The following is a 14,711-nucleotide window of genomic DNA, read 5'->3' as shown; positions in this document are numbered from 1 at the left end:
ACAAAATCAATACCTAAATTCCAATGTTAAGAACTTCGGCAAAACATATCAATGGATTGGGGATGAATCATTTATGAAAATTTTAAATGATCTCAAATTGTCACAGAAAAGAGATCCCCAAGGATTTATAAGAAGTGAATGGTTGTGATTTATGACCGAAGAAACATGAAGGTAGAAATTGATGTGACTATTTGTAGGAAATTACTCTTTTTTTTAATGAATAAAACATGTAGGTTAATTAAAGAGTATTAATGTTCAAAATGATATAAATAATATTGATGTATGTATGTGATGAGGAAAATATTAGTGTGAATTGATGAATGATTTGCTACAATTTGTTCCCATCTCTTTCTTATGTAGTACCTCAAATTTCGTTGGGTTCCGAACTTAATCAACAATTGCAAATAACAGTTGAGATTTTTCAAGAAGAAGAAGAGTATAAAACCTTTAAAAAATGTAGTTTAAAAGTGAGAGGAAACCCCTATATTTATAGATAACAAATAGTAGTATGAATATGTTATGATTGTGCCTTATTAGATAAGTCACATCCCTTCAAAAAAGTCTCTGATCATCGAAAAAGACATAACCCTTTGACTTAGTAACAATTCATAGGATAAGGCACAATGATATGAGGCTAAAAATACATATTTTTAATCATTATTTTCTCACATTTATTATTTATATTTGTCCTTTTGTGAGCATTAATTTGATGAATTGTTCTAAATTGTGTATTTTATTTGTAGGATTAAATTGATGGAAATTGAAAAGTTTGAAGCTAAAACGAATTAAAGATTGAAGGTTCAAGAAGAAAATCAAGCAGACAGCTTAATGGATTAAAGTGAATAAAATATTATATTTATATAAAAAGGGACATATTGCGAATTGCAAAAGATTTAAGTTGAATGAATAAGCTGCCACGTGGCAGTCTCTCAATGCACTGGTCAATTGATGAATGGCGGTGCAAAATCAACAAATTCATTGAGGCGGCACTACTGTTCACGCGGCGAAAAAGGAAAAGGAATCCAATTCCTTTTGGTTTTGGATTCTTACTTTAATTTGGATTCAATTATTTTATTTAGGATTTCCTATATTTATAAATAGTGCATAGAAATAATTAGAAGAAGCCAAGAACCAAGATACAAGACATAATAAAAAATTTCTTCTAGCTTAGAAATTTTAGAAGAGCCGCCGTGAAGGCCGGAGAATTGTGATTTATTCTTTCTTCTCCTTTATTATTTATTTGTATTCGTGATTAATAAAAGATAGTTTAGCTATTGTTCTTAACTTTTTATTATTAACACAAGCATATTTATTTTAATGAATTTTGATTGTGTTTTTGAGATAATGAGTAGCTAACTTTCATAACTAGGATTGTGGAAACCCTAAGCGATTAACAAAGTATGAATAAAAACTAAGTAATTCATGAATAGTGTTGAAGCATGCATTGATAATTCTTTCGTCTAGAAGTCTTTTTAACGGTGGCCAACGTTAGACCTCGCCTTGTTGCTACTTGCCGGACCAAGGAGGTAATCAACAAGAAAAGAATTATCAACATAGATTTAGTGTGATACTATCTAATAGTCTAGTGTCGATTGGTGCGAAGTAATAACTAAGTCAAACATCGATTATGATGTCTAATATGAGGTAAATGTAAGGGTTAGTAAATTATACACACGTAGCCGGACCAAGGTGCGGGGTGAAATTCTCTAGATGCCGGACCAAGGATTTAGAGATACCTATCACTTTTGCATGTAATACACTATGAGCTTATGGGGAACACATTCCTAGTTACTTTTAATAATTTGAATATAAATAAATACTTAGTTCAAATCTATCTTTTTATTGTTTTTATTTTATTTCAATTTAAATCCCCCCATTTTTATATAACGACTATTGAGTTAAATATTTGCTATTGACAATATTCTTCCACATTCTCTGTGGGATCGACCCCGACTCATAGTTGGGTAAATATATTGCATACGATCGTTTATATTTCTTTTCAAGAAGTATATTTGAACGTTATCACACAACCCTTTGGTAAAGTCACAACCCTTTGAAAAAGTCACAACCCTTTGAAAAAATCACAATCCTTTGAAAAAGTCACAACCCGTCAAAAAAGTCACAACTCATCGCAAAAGTCACAATCCATTAATGCGAAAAGGTATCAACTTTTACTATAACATAATTAACTAAATTGAGTATTTTTAATTGGGGTATTATAGTAATTCAACATTCATATTTGAGAGTTCATGCTTTTAAGGTACTATAGATAGATAGATTAATTAACAATTCATGGTTATAGACTTATAGTTTAGGTATTTATCATTTATAGCAAGATGTTAGGCAAAAAAAAAAAAAAGGTGGCATGTGAGTATAGTCATTGTATTCATATACACATTTAGGATGTGAATATAGATTGTATCGATGAATATTATTCGGTGTATACAAATATAAGCAACAAAAAATACATGATCTTTATTTATTCATGCTATAATTTGTATTCATTTGCTCTAATTTCACTTATATTTCTTGTATTCCTATGTGCATTTAGACTATATTAACTAATACAATTTGGGTGTATATAAAGTACAAAAGATACCATGTACTCATTTGCTCTAAATTCACTTGTACTCATTCGTTTTAATATAAAAATACAATTACAGAGAAAAAGGGGCTAAAATATAGAAATACGGGAGAGGGGGGGGGAGGGCGATAGGGGCAAAAGAGATAAGAGACGGGAGAATAACGATCGAAATAGGGAGAGTAACGATCGAGATAGGGAGAGAGGGGAGAGTAGCGATGGCTTTGTTATGGGCAGCCTATGTACTGTCATTGTCCAATATTATCTACTGATTGGATGTTTGGCTCAAATTCAATTGAAGAAGAGTTCCAAGAAAATATGGACAAATAATTCCTATTCATGTTGGCTACAAATTCAATTTACTTAGGCTCCAAGATTATCAAACTGACATATAATTCCTTTGTTCTATATTAGTTGATCACCTTATTTAAAATAGTTATCTCATATTAGTTGTTCACCTTATTAAATCAAGAAAATATTAATTAATTTTTAAAATAGTTGTCTCATATTAATTGTTCACCTTGTAATTAATTCTTTTTGAAAGTGCTCACGTTTGTTTGTATAATTCCCAAGAAGTTTTTTAAGAGGTGAATTAGTAAAATTATTCTTATATATTTATGATTTCTTAAGCACCCTATATAAAATAGAAAGTGATCAAAACATTCAACAAAAGCAGAATGAGCTTTCGAAATCGGTAATGTAAAGTTGATAAGTACTAAATATTGAATTTTTACCGCAAATTAAATTCTTGTACGATAATTTAAAAATTATGTATTTAATAAAAAGAAATTTTTATAAGATTTCATAATATGTCCAGTATTGCTTTTAGAAAAATCACATATAAAGGTTGTAGATTCTCTCTCTCAAATCCTAACATTATAAATTCATGAGTTTAGATCAATTAAAATGTGTAGTGTTGTAGTCTGTGGGTACATAATAGCTAGTGGTTTACAGTAAATAAAAAGTTGGTGGTGATGACTGATAGTGATAGTTAATGACGATGATAATTGTTGACAGTGATGGACGATATAGAGTACTACTAGTGACTATATATGGTGATAATTGTCAATAGTGATTAATAATGCATTATTATAAATATAATTGATAGTAATGATTGTAAATGATGGCGAGTGATAACTATCAACAAAGATGGTAATGTTAATTACTCGGTTGATAATCGTGGGTGGCAACGAAAACAACAACATTCATTCACCTGTTGCTTTCATAAAAATTGATTCACTTTTTACGTATTCCCCAAGCCTATGAAATTAAAAAAAAAATCCATCTATCTATAGACTATAAATACCCTTTATTATTATTATTATTATTATCATTCGATCCATATATTTCCCATTAACAATACTCTTAAATTCCTCAACGATTTTTTCCCCAAAATTTCAGCATTGTTGAATATAATGTCGAGTGCTAGTGCTTATCTTGCGGAAGGTTATGTCACAAGGAAACAATTCAAGGAAAAGATAATCGAGAAGAAAATGGACAGTGAAGCTGCGAATATTAAGAGGCTGAAAAATACATCGTCTTCTTCGGGTTGTGGTTGCTTTTCTCCCATGAAAATAATATTCAAGAAAGTGCATCTAAACAGTACTACTACCACTACCCCTCATCGGGTTCCGCCGTGATCATGAAACTGGACAGTGGCCAGTTTCCACGTGATCAAAGGCGAAACCCGAGAATGAAGATGACGGGAGCACTACTAGAGACTGATGTTTAGTCAAAGCATTGACACTTCATCGGAAAGGTTTCTATATATCAAACAAGTATAAAATTGAAGGTATTGAAATAAATATAAATTAAACAAAAATACAACATGGTTCTTTGTATATATGATTTATGATCTTGACCCGTGTACAATTTGAGGTTGCTAATTCGAATTTTGCTTCAGTTTTTTATATGCCTTTTTTATATATAATAAAAAAGAAGAAGATGACAATAAGAAAACGCAATAATCAAGAATTGCTTCACGATCAGTGTTGGACCAATGCACCAATTCAGCTTACGTATATATACATAACTTTTTTCTAAGCTAATTAACAAGTGTATGGACACCCCCTACCTCAAACATGGATCCGCCTTTGCACGTGACGTGGTTAAAATAACAAGATTAAATGATATTTGATATATTTACACATTTTTAATTTAAAATTATAATTCAAAAATTTTATTTAAAATTATAATTCAAAAATTTTCTTTTACTTTCTTAAATTTCATTTCAAATTGAAATGGAACAAATAAATTAAAACGAAAAGGGTATATTTCTTCATCTTTTCATCGATTTTATTTTATTATCTAAACATATGAAAGAGAAAATAAACAAGTCTATTTGTTCAAAATAATGTTACGGGAAATACTGAAATTCTTACGTAGTATCGCATTTTAGTTAGTCGATCATTTCACATGAAAAGGTTACAACCACCAAAGTTATTTAGTAGGGTGGCTAAATAATTCAATACTTATCATCGTTATGTAAAGGCTTCGGATTCAAAATTGCACAATAAAATTGTCTTTTGACAAAAAAACTTTTACCATAAATTAAAATTTCCGTACTATAAATATTCAAGGAATTAATTGGTACCCACACAAATTGTATGCAGGGGTTCGAAAATAAAAATATGGTGCCTAAAATTTGAAGTATATTTTACATAAATCACATATGGGTCTGTTTGGAAAGTCACTTGGTAATTGGAATTGGTGTAATTAATAGGGTAGTAATTACTAGCCTAGTAATTACACTGACATGTTTGATTGCCACAGTGTAATTACACATGTCTTATTTGGATGTCACAGTGTAGTTACACATGTTCTGTTTGATGCACAATTGCAATCATAAAATTATAATAAATTTTTAAAATAAAAATTAATTATTTAAAATTTATACTAGACAAATAAGAAACTTTATAAATGACATTAAATTAAATATTTAAGATATATATTCTTTTTTGAAAATATATTAATTAATAAACATATTTTCTGTAACTAATAGTATGAAAAATTAATTGATTTATATTTTTTCAAATTAATATATTTCAATTGAATTGATCGTAACAACTAAAAGTATGAAGTTTCTACGAACATCGTGAAATGCATGTTTGATAAAAAGAATAATATATAAATAAAATGTCATAATTATTAAATGTTTGACAAAAAAATAATCTATCAAGTCTAATTAAAAAAATGACGCGCAATGTAAATTCAATATTACTAAAACAAATGAAACTAAAAATATAACATAGGTTATAAATTCAAAACAAAAAATTTAACATAATACTCTTATAACAAATTTCAACATAGCAATAAATATGATTTATTTTTATTTTTTCTTAATAAAGAAAACGTAAGTCTATAACCTTACTTAACAATAAATTCTATTTTAATTTAAAAATTAGAATATTAATAAAATTATGCTAATGAGAAAATAAACATGGCATAAAGAAATAGATAATACGAGAAAATTACATAGAATCATGTAAAGTAAGGTTGAGAACAAGAAGAAAATGAAATATATAAAATAAAAAATAAAATTTTACAAATTTTAGAATAATAAAAAAAAGAACTTAAAATAATAGAAGTAAAAAAAAATTAAAAAAGAAATTAAAAAGTAATCAAGTGGTAATTACACCATGTAATTACCAGCAATTCACAACCTCTGCCTGTGAATTGTAGAGTGTAATTACACATGCCAATTACACCAATTACCTGCTGACCAAGTAATTACATGTCCTTCCAAACAGGACAAGACAATGTAATTACACCAAATCCAATTACCAGGGTGTCCTTCCAAACAGGCCCATAGTGTTAAGAGCTTATTACATTATTTCCCTACTCTTTTTCAAACTACAAATTAAATCCCTTAAAATTTATGGATTTCGAATTCATCACTGGACATCTGGATATATAGGTGAGGGATGTATCCGAGAGGGGAGGGATGTATCTGAGAGGGGATAGGACATCCGGATACATCACTGGACTTTCAGATACATCACTGAACATCCGGATACATAGGTGAGGATGTATCAGAGAGGAGAGAGATGTATCCGAGAGGAGGATAAGGATGTATCAACGAGAGGAGAGTAATGTATCCGAGAGAGGATTTTTGAACTTTTTTAAAATAATAGGAAATCTTAGAGATTATGGTAAAATAAGATGTGTATTTAGGTAATTTTTCCAAATTGAAACATAGAACATGAATTTTGAAGTCTTCAAATCACTGAATTAACCTATAGTCTTGCAAGCATGAAATCCTTAGTCCACATGCTAACACACGGGTCAACGTACATTTATAACTAACCCCATATAGGTTATACTAGCTCTAATATAGCCAACATTGCCACAAATATTTAGATTGAATCAGTAAAAAGATAATTAGAAAGTTTTCACTATGCATGTGAATTTGTTTTCCCTCATGCATTTTTTTCAATGAGTTATTTTTTTATGAAAAATAATGGAGAAAAAAAATCTTATTCAATATAAATTTATCACTGATTCGTAATTGGAAAAATACTTTTGTTTCTAAATGATGACTAGGAAAGAAAATGGAAATGAGCCTTAATTATAGGTATGTCACAATGGTAGGGCCTAAAGCACAGTCCAATATTGTTCTACTGATACGATGTATGGCTCAAATTAAATAGAAGAGTTCCACGAAAATATGGACAAATAATAATAATTCCTATTCATTGTGTTGGCTACATGAAAGCTAATTAGTCAATTTACTGTGGCTCCAAGGTCGTCAAACATAACATATCAAAAAATTCAACAAAAACAGCCAAACCAAATGAATAATGCATGCAATGCCACGAAATTTCTAAGCTCATTCCCATTTGTGCCTATAAAAATACCATAATAATATTGATGATCCAAATATCAATATCTCTATTTAAATTCCTTATATTTTGCTAAAATCTGAAATATTAATTGTTGCTTCACATAATTTTCTTAGAAATTACATATATATCAAGTATGTCGGGTAGTACTTATCTTGTTGAGACTTATGCCATGAAAATGCTTTACAAGGATGAAGACATTGGAGAAGGAAGAAGCTACAACACATGAAATTATTTGTAAGGATCAGTCGAAAGAATCGTCTTCTTCTTCTTCTGGTGGTTGGTTCACTAAAATGTTCAAGAAAGTGCATCCCGTTACAACTCCCTCCTCGGATTCTGCTACAAAATCAAGAACGTTCTAGCGTCTAGAGAGTCTCACATTGATGGAGAAAACAAATTGTTATCTCGCGTACATCATGGACAATATTCACTTAATTAGTTGTTTGATTTTTTTATAAAAAAAAAAAAAAAAGTCGAATTAGACTCCAAATTAATTCTCCGTGATTTCACTTAATTATTTGTTTTGTTTGTCCTCTCATTTATGTGGAATTTGATTTATTAAATGATCACGTACTTGAATTTGGTTTTGTAATCTTTCGTCCATTTATCGGAAATTTCAGCAGTGATAAGCCTGTTCATGAAAACATTATTTCAAATAATTAGCAGAATACAAAATTTATTGATTTCTACCACTAAATAAAGCACCTACATCAACCTCATTTTTTTAAAAAAAATCGAAAGGCCGAGAGATAATCGAGACTTTGAATTATCCAAACACATACGAATGTAAAACGAATCCTAAGTTCAATATCATGACAAAAAGTGACTGACAGCCTAAAAGTTCTTTCCCTTAAAAGAATGGAAAAGTATTTTTACCTACGTTTGCACCTTCTTTTTTTTTTAAGTCAAACATTAGATCACAATTTCGAATAGTAAATTTTAAAAGGCCAAAAATATAAACATACCCTCAAATTTGATTTTCATTTGTTTTTATTTTGGTACTTTAAGTTTGTTCCGGTGCTACACCATTTAACTAGTATCAAAATGTATTATTTGAGTCATTCTTGAGTAACTAGTAACAGAATAAACTGTTTGGACTTCACTTTGATAAAAGAATTCATTAAAAAAATGACATGTAATTACTACGAATTGATCTAAGATTTTTTTATAAAAAAATAAAATAAAATAAAATAGACTCTTCCATCACTTTCCACCGCCTTGTAATCAAAGGTGAAACAACTAAAGAAAATAAAAAATTCTCCCCATCATTTCAATTTTCATTTATCTGATTTGATCAATTGATTCTCGATTAATAAATTAGAGCAGAAAAAAGGAACTAAAATCACACGAAGATAATACAAGTCAAAGTTTAGGAGTCATTTGACCATAGATAATACAAGTAGTTTTTTGGGTGAGATTTGGTTATAAAATTTGTCAAAGTATTGGCCATTATATTTAGCCAGAATCACAAGATCCCAAAATCTAGGTTCTTTTATAATTTTAAAATCTACTCCAATTTTTTATATTTTATAAAATAAAAGGGCTCATTAATTATGAATCCAACTATAATTCTATATATCCAATTCCTCATTAAATGCATTTTTATTAAAGAGAATGTTAGTAGAATATAGGGAGATTATATTAAAAGATATTTAGTTACTAATGTTATTATTATTTATTATTTGCATTGATGAATTTTTGTAACTAACTGTAATTTGACAATTTGCAATAGCTAGTAAATTATATTATTAGTAGTTTAATTAAAATATTATATTATAATTTTTGAATAATATATTATCTAATGCATTACTAAAATAATAATTTTGTGTCGAACTTATAAATATTTTTAATAGTTCTTCAAACTCACCTCAATAATTGAACACTACCAAACCATTAGACCCCACAAAACATTTCATTAATAGAGTGGGAACTCTTTACGTATTGCCCAAGCCTATGATATGAACCTCTCCTAGTCCTCTATCTATAAAAATATCCCTAGTATTATTTTCTTCATATTCTTAACTCCATTAATTAATTCTCTCCTTAAATTCCTCCAATAAATGTGTATTGCTTTGAATATATGTTAATTGGAATTATGGATTCAACGAGCTACGTACACTGATATGATGATAAAATTATATGCTTAAATAATTTAGTATTTACTTTATACTTCATGTGTTCTATATTAGTTGATCATCTTACTAAAAATAATTATCAAATATTAGTTGTCCACCTAACTAAATTAAGAAAGCATTTAATTAATTTTCTTTAAAGTGTTCACACATTTGTTTGTGAAATTCCGAAGAAGTGTTTTAAGGGGTGTATTAGTAAAATTATCTTTTTATTTATGATTTCTTAATATACATATAAAAAAAAGAAAAAATGATCAACTAATATGGAACGGAGGAAGTATTGTACCTTACAAACATGTATTAAAATATCTCTAAAGGTCACATGAAATTCTTTAGCAAAATTACTGAACTTATATTTGATTTTTCCTACTCAAATAATGAATAAAAACTTTAAAAAAGAAAAAGAAAAGAAAAGATTACATTTCAGAAAAAGAAGGAACCAAAAAAGAAAGAACTTGTTTAATTAGGTCATGGTATTGGATATATTCTGTGCTGTCCCATGTGTTTATTTTGTGTATTTCAAAACTTAAAACAGACATTCCTTAATTAAAGCCAACTTCATCAGTATAAGATAAACTTCAATAATATCGTTATATTAATTAATCCACAATGATGAAAAAGTCATCGCTAGTATTTTTGGCCAAAATAATAATTCGAAGTTTTCACAATTATATATTCTACGTACTCATAGTTTACTGTAGTTCATATACACCTCATTTTAACATAAGTTTTCGTTGGAACTGAATTCAATGTTTTATCATATTATTTGTTTTTACAATAATTATTTTATTATAATAATTTAAAAAAATACTAAAACTAAACGACGTTATTATTGGGTAATTTGATGTAAATTGATTTCTTAAGATAGCATCGATCCTTAGCTTGCTGTCGAGAGGTCAAGTTAAAAGAATAATCCTAATTCCTATTAGACAATTTATAAGGCACGAGAGATTCATTCGATTTTTTTTGACGAAAAATTACATTATTTATATATAATTTATAAATATGATACCTATTGAACCTTTGGACTTTCTATCTATTTTCTATATTTTAAACTCATCAATAAAAATTTTGATTCCATCATTACGCCATCTACCTTCCCAAAAAAAAAAAAAAAAACTTGGTGCCTAAGGTAACAAGCTGGTCCCAGCAGCAAAATTTATCTCCAAATACTGCCACTCAAGTTATACGGAGAGAAAATAAAAGGTATACATCACTACATGTTTGGTGAAAAGGAAAATACTTTCTTTAGAAAAATAAATTCCTTAATATGCTAAACTTTGACAATCAATACCACGAAATTTCTTAGCTCATTCCCTTTTGTGTGTTTAAATACCATAATAATTTTCATGAACCAATATTATCATCTACATTTTAAGTTTCTTGGCGTAAAATCTGAAATATTACTTGTTGCTTCAAAAATTCTTTGAAAAAATGTCGATAGCTAGTGGTCTTGTTGAGGCTTATGTCATGAAAAAGCTTCACAAGGAAAAGATGAAGAATCTGGAGAAGAAAGAAGCTACAACACATGAAAATTGTGATCAATCGAAAAAGTCATCGTCCTCTTCTTCTTCGTTTACTAAGATGTTCAAGAAAGTACATCCCGTTACTACTCCCTCCTCGGATTCTGCTACAAAAATCAAGAACGTTCTAGCTTCTAGCTAGACACATTCTAGAGTCTTACGTTGATGGAGAAAACAAATTGTTATCTCGTCATGAACAATATTTACTTAAATAATTAGTGATTTAACTTATTTTTGTTGAATTAGACTCCAGGTTCATTTACATGACACAAAATTTACTAAGTATTTTCTTTTACTTTTCTCTCTCGTGTATATGGGATTTGATTAATTAATAACATGTACTATCAGAAATTTCAATAGTATATATTAATGAGCTTATCAGTTACACTATGTTTAAATTTTATATTTCTCTGTCAATTCGAAAATTATATTCATCGTCAACCGTCAACATAATATATAAATAATACCTTTAACCTATCCTGACCATGAAAGGAAATTAATCTAAGGAAACTCGTTACTAGAGGAAGTAAATCCATTAAACTTAACCTATTAAAAGTTAATAATTTCTCGTGCAATGAACTCTCTAGATGCCTAAAAATAGAAGGATCATATAGGCTAAAATAATAGAGTGAGTGTTACCTAAAAACTCTTTAATTAAAAAATTGTTTTACCAACTGGTCAATTATGAGATCAGAATCAAATTAACTCAAGAAATTTCAGTAAAGTTTAATTTGTTCACTATTATGGTTGATGGCATTTTTATCCCTTAATTATTGTAATCTTTTTGAAGTTTAGTCATTATAATATATGACTTAAGTATAAATATGCACTTTTGATTCTTTTGCTTTGAATTATCATAAATTTTGTGACATATTAACTCTTTCATTATTTATGTGATATTTGTTAAACGTGTATTGTTACTTTATATTTGGGTAATCAGAATTTACTAATAGAAGGATAAAAAATGTTAGTGCATGTCCCTAGTCTTCTATTATTAATCAATAAGTTTTTCCTTCATCCCATCCGTTATGAGAAGTGAATGTAAATGAACGAAGCTGAATTAACACAAAATCTTCATTAACAAGGAGCTAACATTGAAGGAGAGAAACTCTCATTGTTTGAGCTCAAAGACTAACTGTTACAATGCTGAAAAATACTATTTATAGATTCTATCTTCTAACTAACTAACGAACTTGAAATGAATTAGTTATAACAAACAATACAAAATGTCTATACTACCCTTGATCATCTAGTGAATTAACCAACTACTCACTACATCAAACTCATATCTCATCACTCCCCTCCAAGTTAGGTGGGGCAAAAATGTTAAAGACACCTAACTTGGATAAGAGATATTCATGTTGATATTTTGATAGCCCTTTTGTCAATACATCTATAGGCTGCTCTTGTGTAGGAAGGTAGTTAACCTTGATCAAACTTTGTTGTAGTCTTTCTCGTATAAAATGACAATCGATCTCAATATGCTTTGTCCTCTCATGATATATCGGATTTGCAGCAATCTGTATGGCAGCTTTACTGTCACTATACACTTGCACTGGTAGTTGCACTTCAACTTCTATTTCTTTAAGTAATCCAAGTAACCAAATTAACGCTGAAACAATGGATGCAAGGGTCCTGTATTCAGCTTCAACTAAGGTTGACAATTGGACATGATTTTTTCCGATACGGTCCGATTCTCGTACCGGTAAGTCCGGTACCGATTAAACCGGTAAGGAACCGGTCTTATAGGTACCGGAACTAGTATCGAAACGGAACCCCATTTTTTATCCGGTTGATCCGGTTCGGTAAGAACCGGTTCCGGTCCGGTTCCTGTCCGGTTGATCCGGTTCAACGGTCAAGTAATTTATTTTTTTTATTTTTTTATTTTTTTAAGTTGAACGTTATATAGTCGTTGGGCCCTTTTAGCCGTTGGGTTGGGGCCCAAAACGGCTCAAAATAGCCCCCATCCCTCTCTAACCCCTTAACACTATAAATATACACATATTTTTTTCATTTACATCACAAATTCACAAACTATTTCATTAACATCTTATAAAATCTCTTAATTTTCAATCTCTCATAAATTCATAATTATTATTTTGTGATATTGACTTGGAGTTCGAATTTCGGAGATTTATTTGAAGTAAATCGGAAGCTTCAATTGGCATCTCTCAATTCCGGCTTTGGTTATACGTCTACTTTTACGTAGACGTTCGGTACATTCGTTCCAACTTTAATTTTTTATTTATTTATTAATTAAGTTATTTTATTTTATTTGTTATATTATCTTGCTTGTTTTTCATAATATTTAATTAGTTTAAACTTGAACATGAATTTGGAAAGAAATAGTGGTAAAAGACCAATGTCGGAAAGAAAAAATAATAGGGGAGGAGGAGGAAGTAGTTCTAGTTCTAAAAATTTGGCACCTAGATTTAGAATTAATACTAATGATTATACTCATGTTGATGAAACTTCTTTTACACGAGACTCACGACCTATTGAATTTAATTTCGAAAATATAGTAGATCATGAGACTTTAAATAGATGTTTTACTAATTTTGAGGAAGAATTAGATGAGGAAATAGAAATAAATGACGAAGATGATGAGACCCCTACTCCTACTAGTCCGGCTACCGAATTACCGGAACAAGATAAAGTTCCCTCGTTACCTACTTTTTCAAAGGTCGCTGTACGTGTTAAAAGATCTTTAGTATGGAAATTTTTGGTACAAAATGAGGAAAAAACTACTATTACTTGCACGAAATGTAAATTGACCATGAAACACATGTGACTACGGGTGCACAAGGGGGAACGGGACGACTAAGAACGCATTTGAGAAAGTGTAATAAAGAATTTGCTCGCCTAGATGATATAGAAAGGGCTAATAGAAGTGGAATACCCATACTTGAAAATTCTATGGGAGTTGGAGGTTCTAATATGGTTCAAAGTGTATTAAATATGACTAACCCGGCTAGCCGAAGCACACACCGCACATATAGTAAAGAAAAAGATCGTAGAGAATTAGCTAAAATGGTTGTTGTTTATGGTTTGCCTTTTTTATTTCCTTCACATCCTGATTTTATTCAGTATATTCGGGAATTGTATAACCCAGATTATGAAGGTATTCCAAGAAGTACAATTAAAAGTGATCTTTTTAAATATCAAAAAGAAGATTGTCATTTTTTCGTTGTTTATTTGTTTATTATGATGGTAGATTATCTATTACTTCTGATATGGGACATAGTCCTAATGGTAATGATTATTTTACAATTACTGTCCATTGGATTGACCATGAATGGAACATGCAAAAACGAATATTTGGATATAAATATGTTGAAGAAACTAAAATCGATTCTTATATAGCAACAAAAATAAGCTCTATTTTACAATTTTATGGAATATGTGATAAAATAATGAGTGTCACTTTAGATAATGCTTCTAATAATTTAAAAGCAATTGATTGTTTAAAATGTAGACTTTATCCAATTGATAATGATTCTTTTCATATTAAGTTTGCCACACATGTGTATAATTTGATAGTAAAAGATGGTATTTCTCAATTTGGAATTTCTTGTGAAAAAATTAGACTTGCTTGTAATTGGATTTTTAAAGCTAAAATAAAAGCTAAAATTAC

Source organism: Solanum stenotomum, chromosome 2 (assembly GCF_019186545.1).
Source record: "Solanum stenotomum isolate F172 chromosome 2, ASM1918654v1, whole genome shotgun sequence".
Classification (NCBI taxonomy): domain Eukaryota; kingdom Viridiplantae; phylum Streptophyta; class Magnoliopsida; order Solanales; family Solanaceae; genus Solanum; species Solanum stenotomum.
This window is presented reverse-complemented; position numbering follows the sequence as displayed.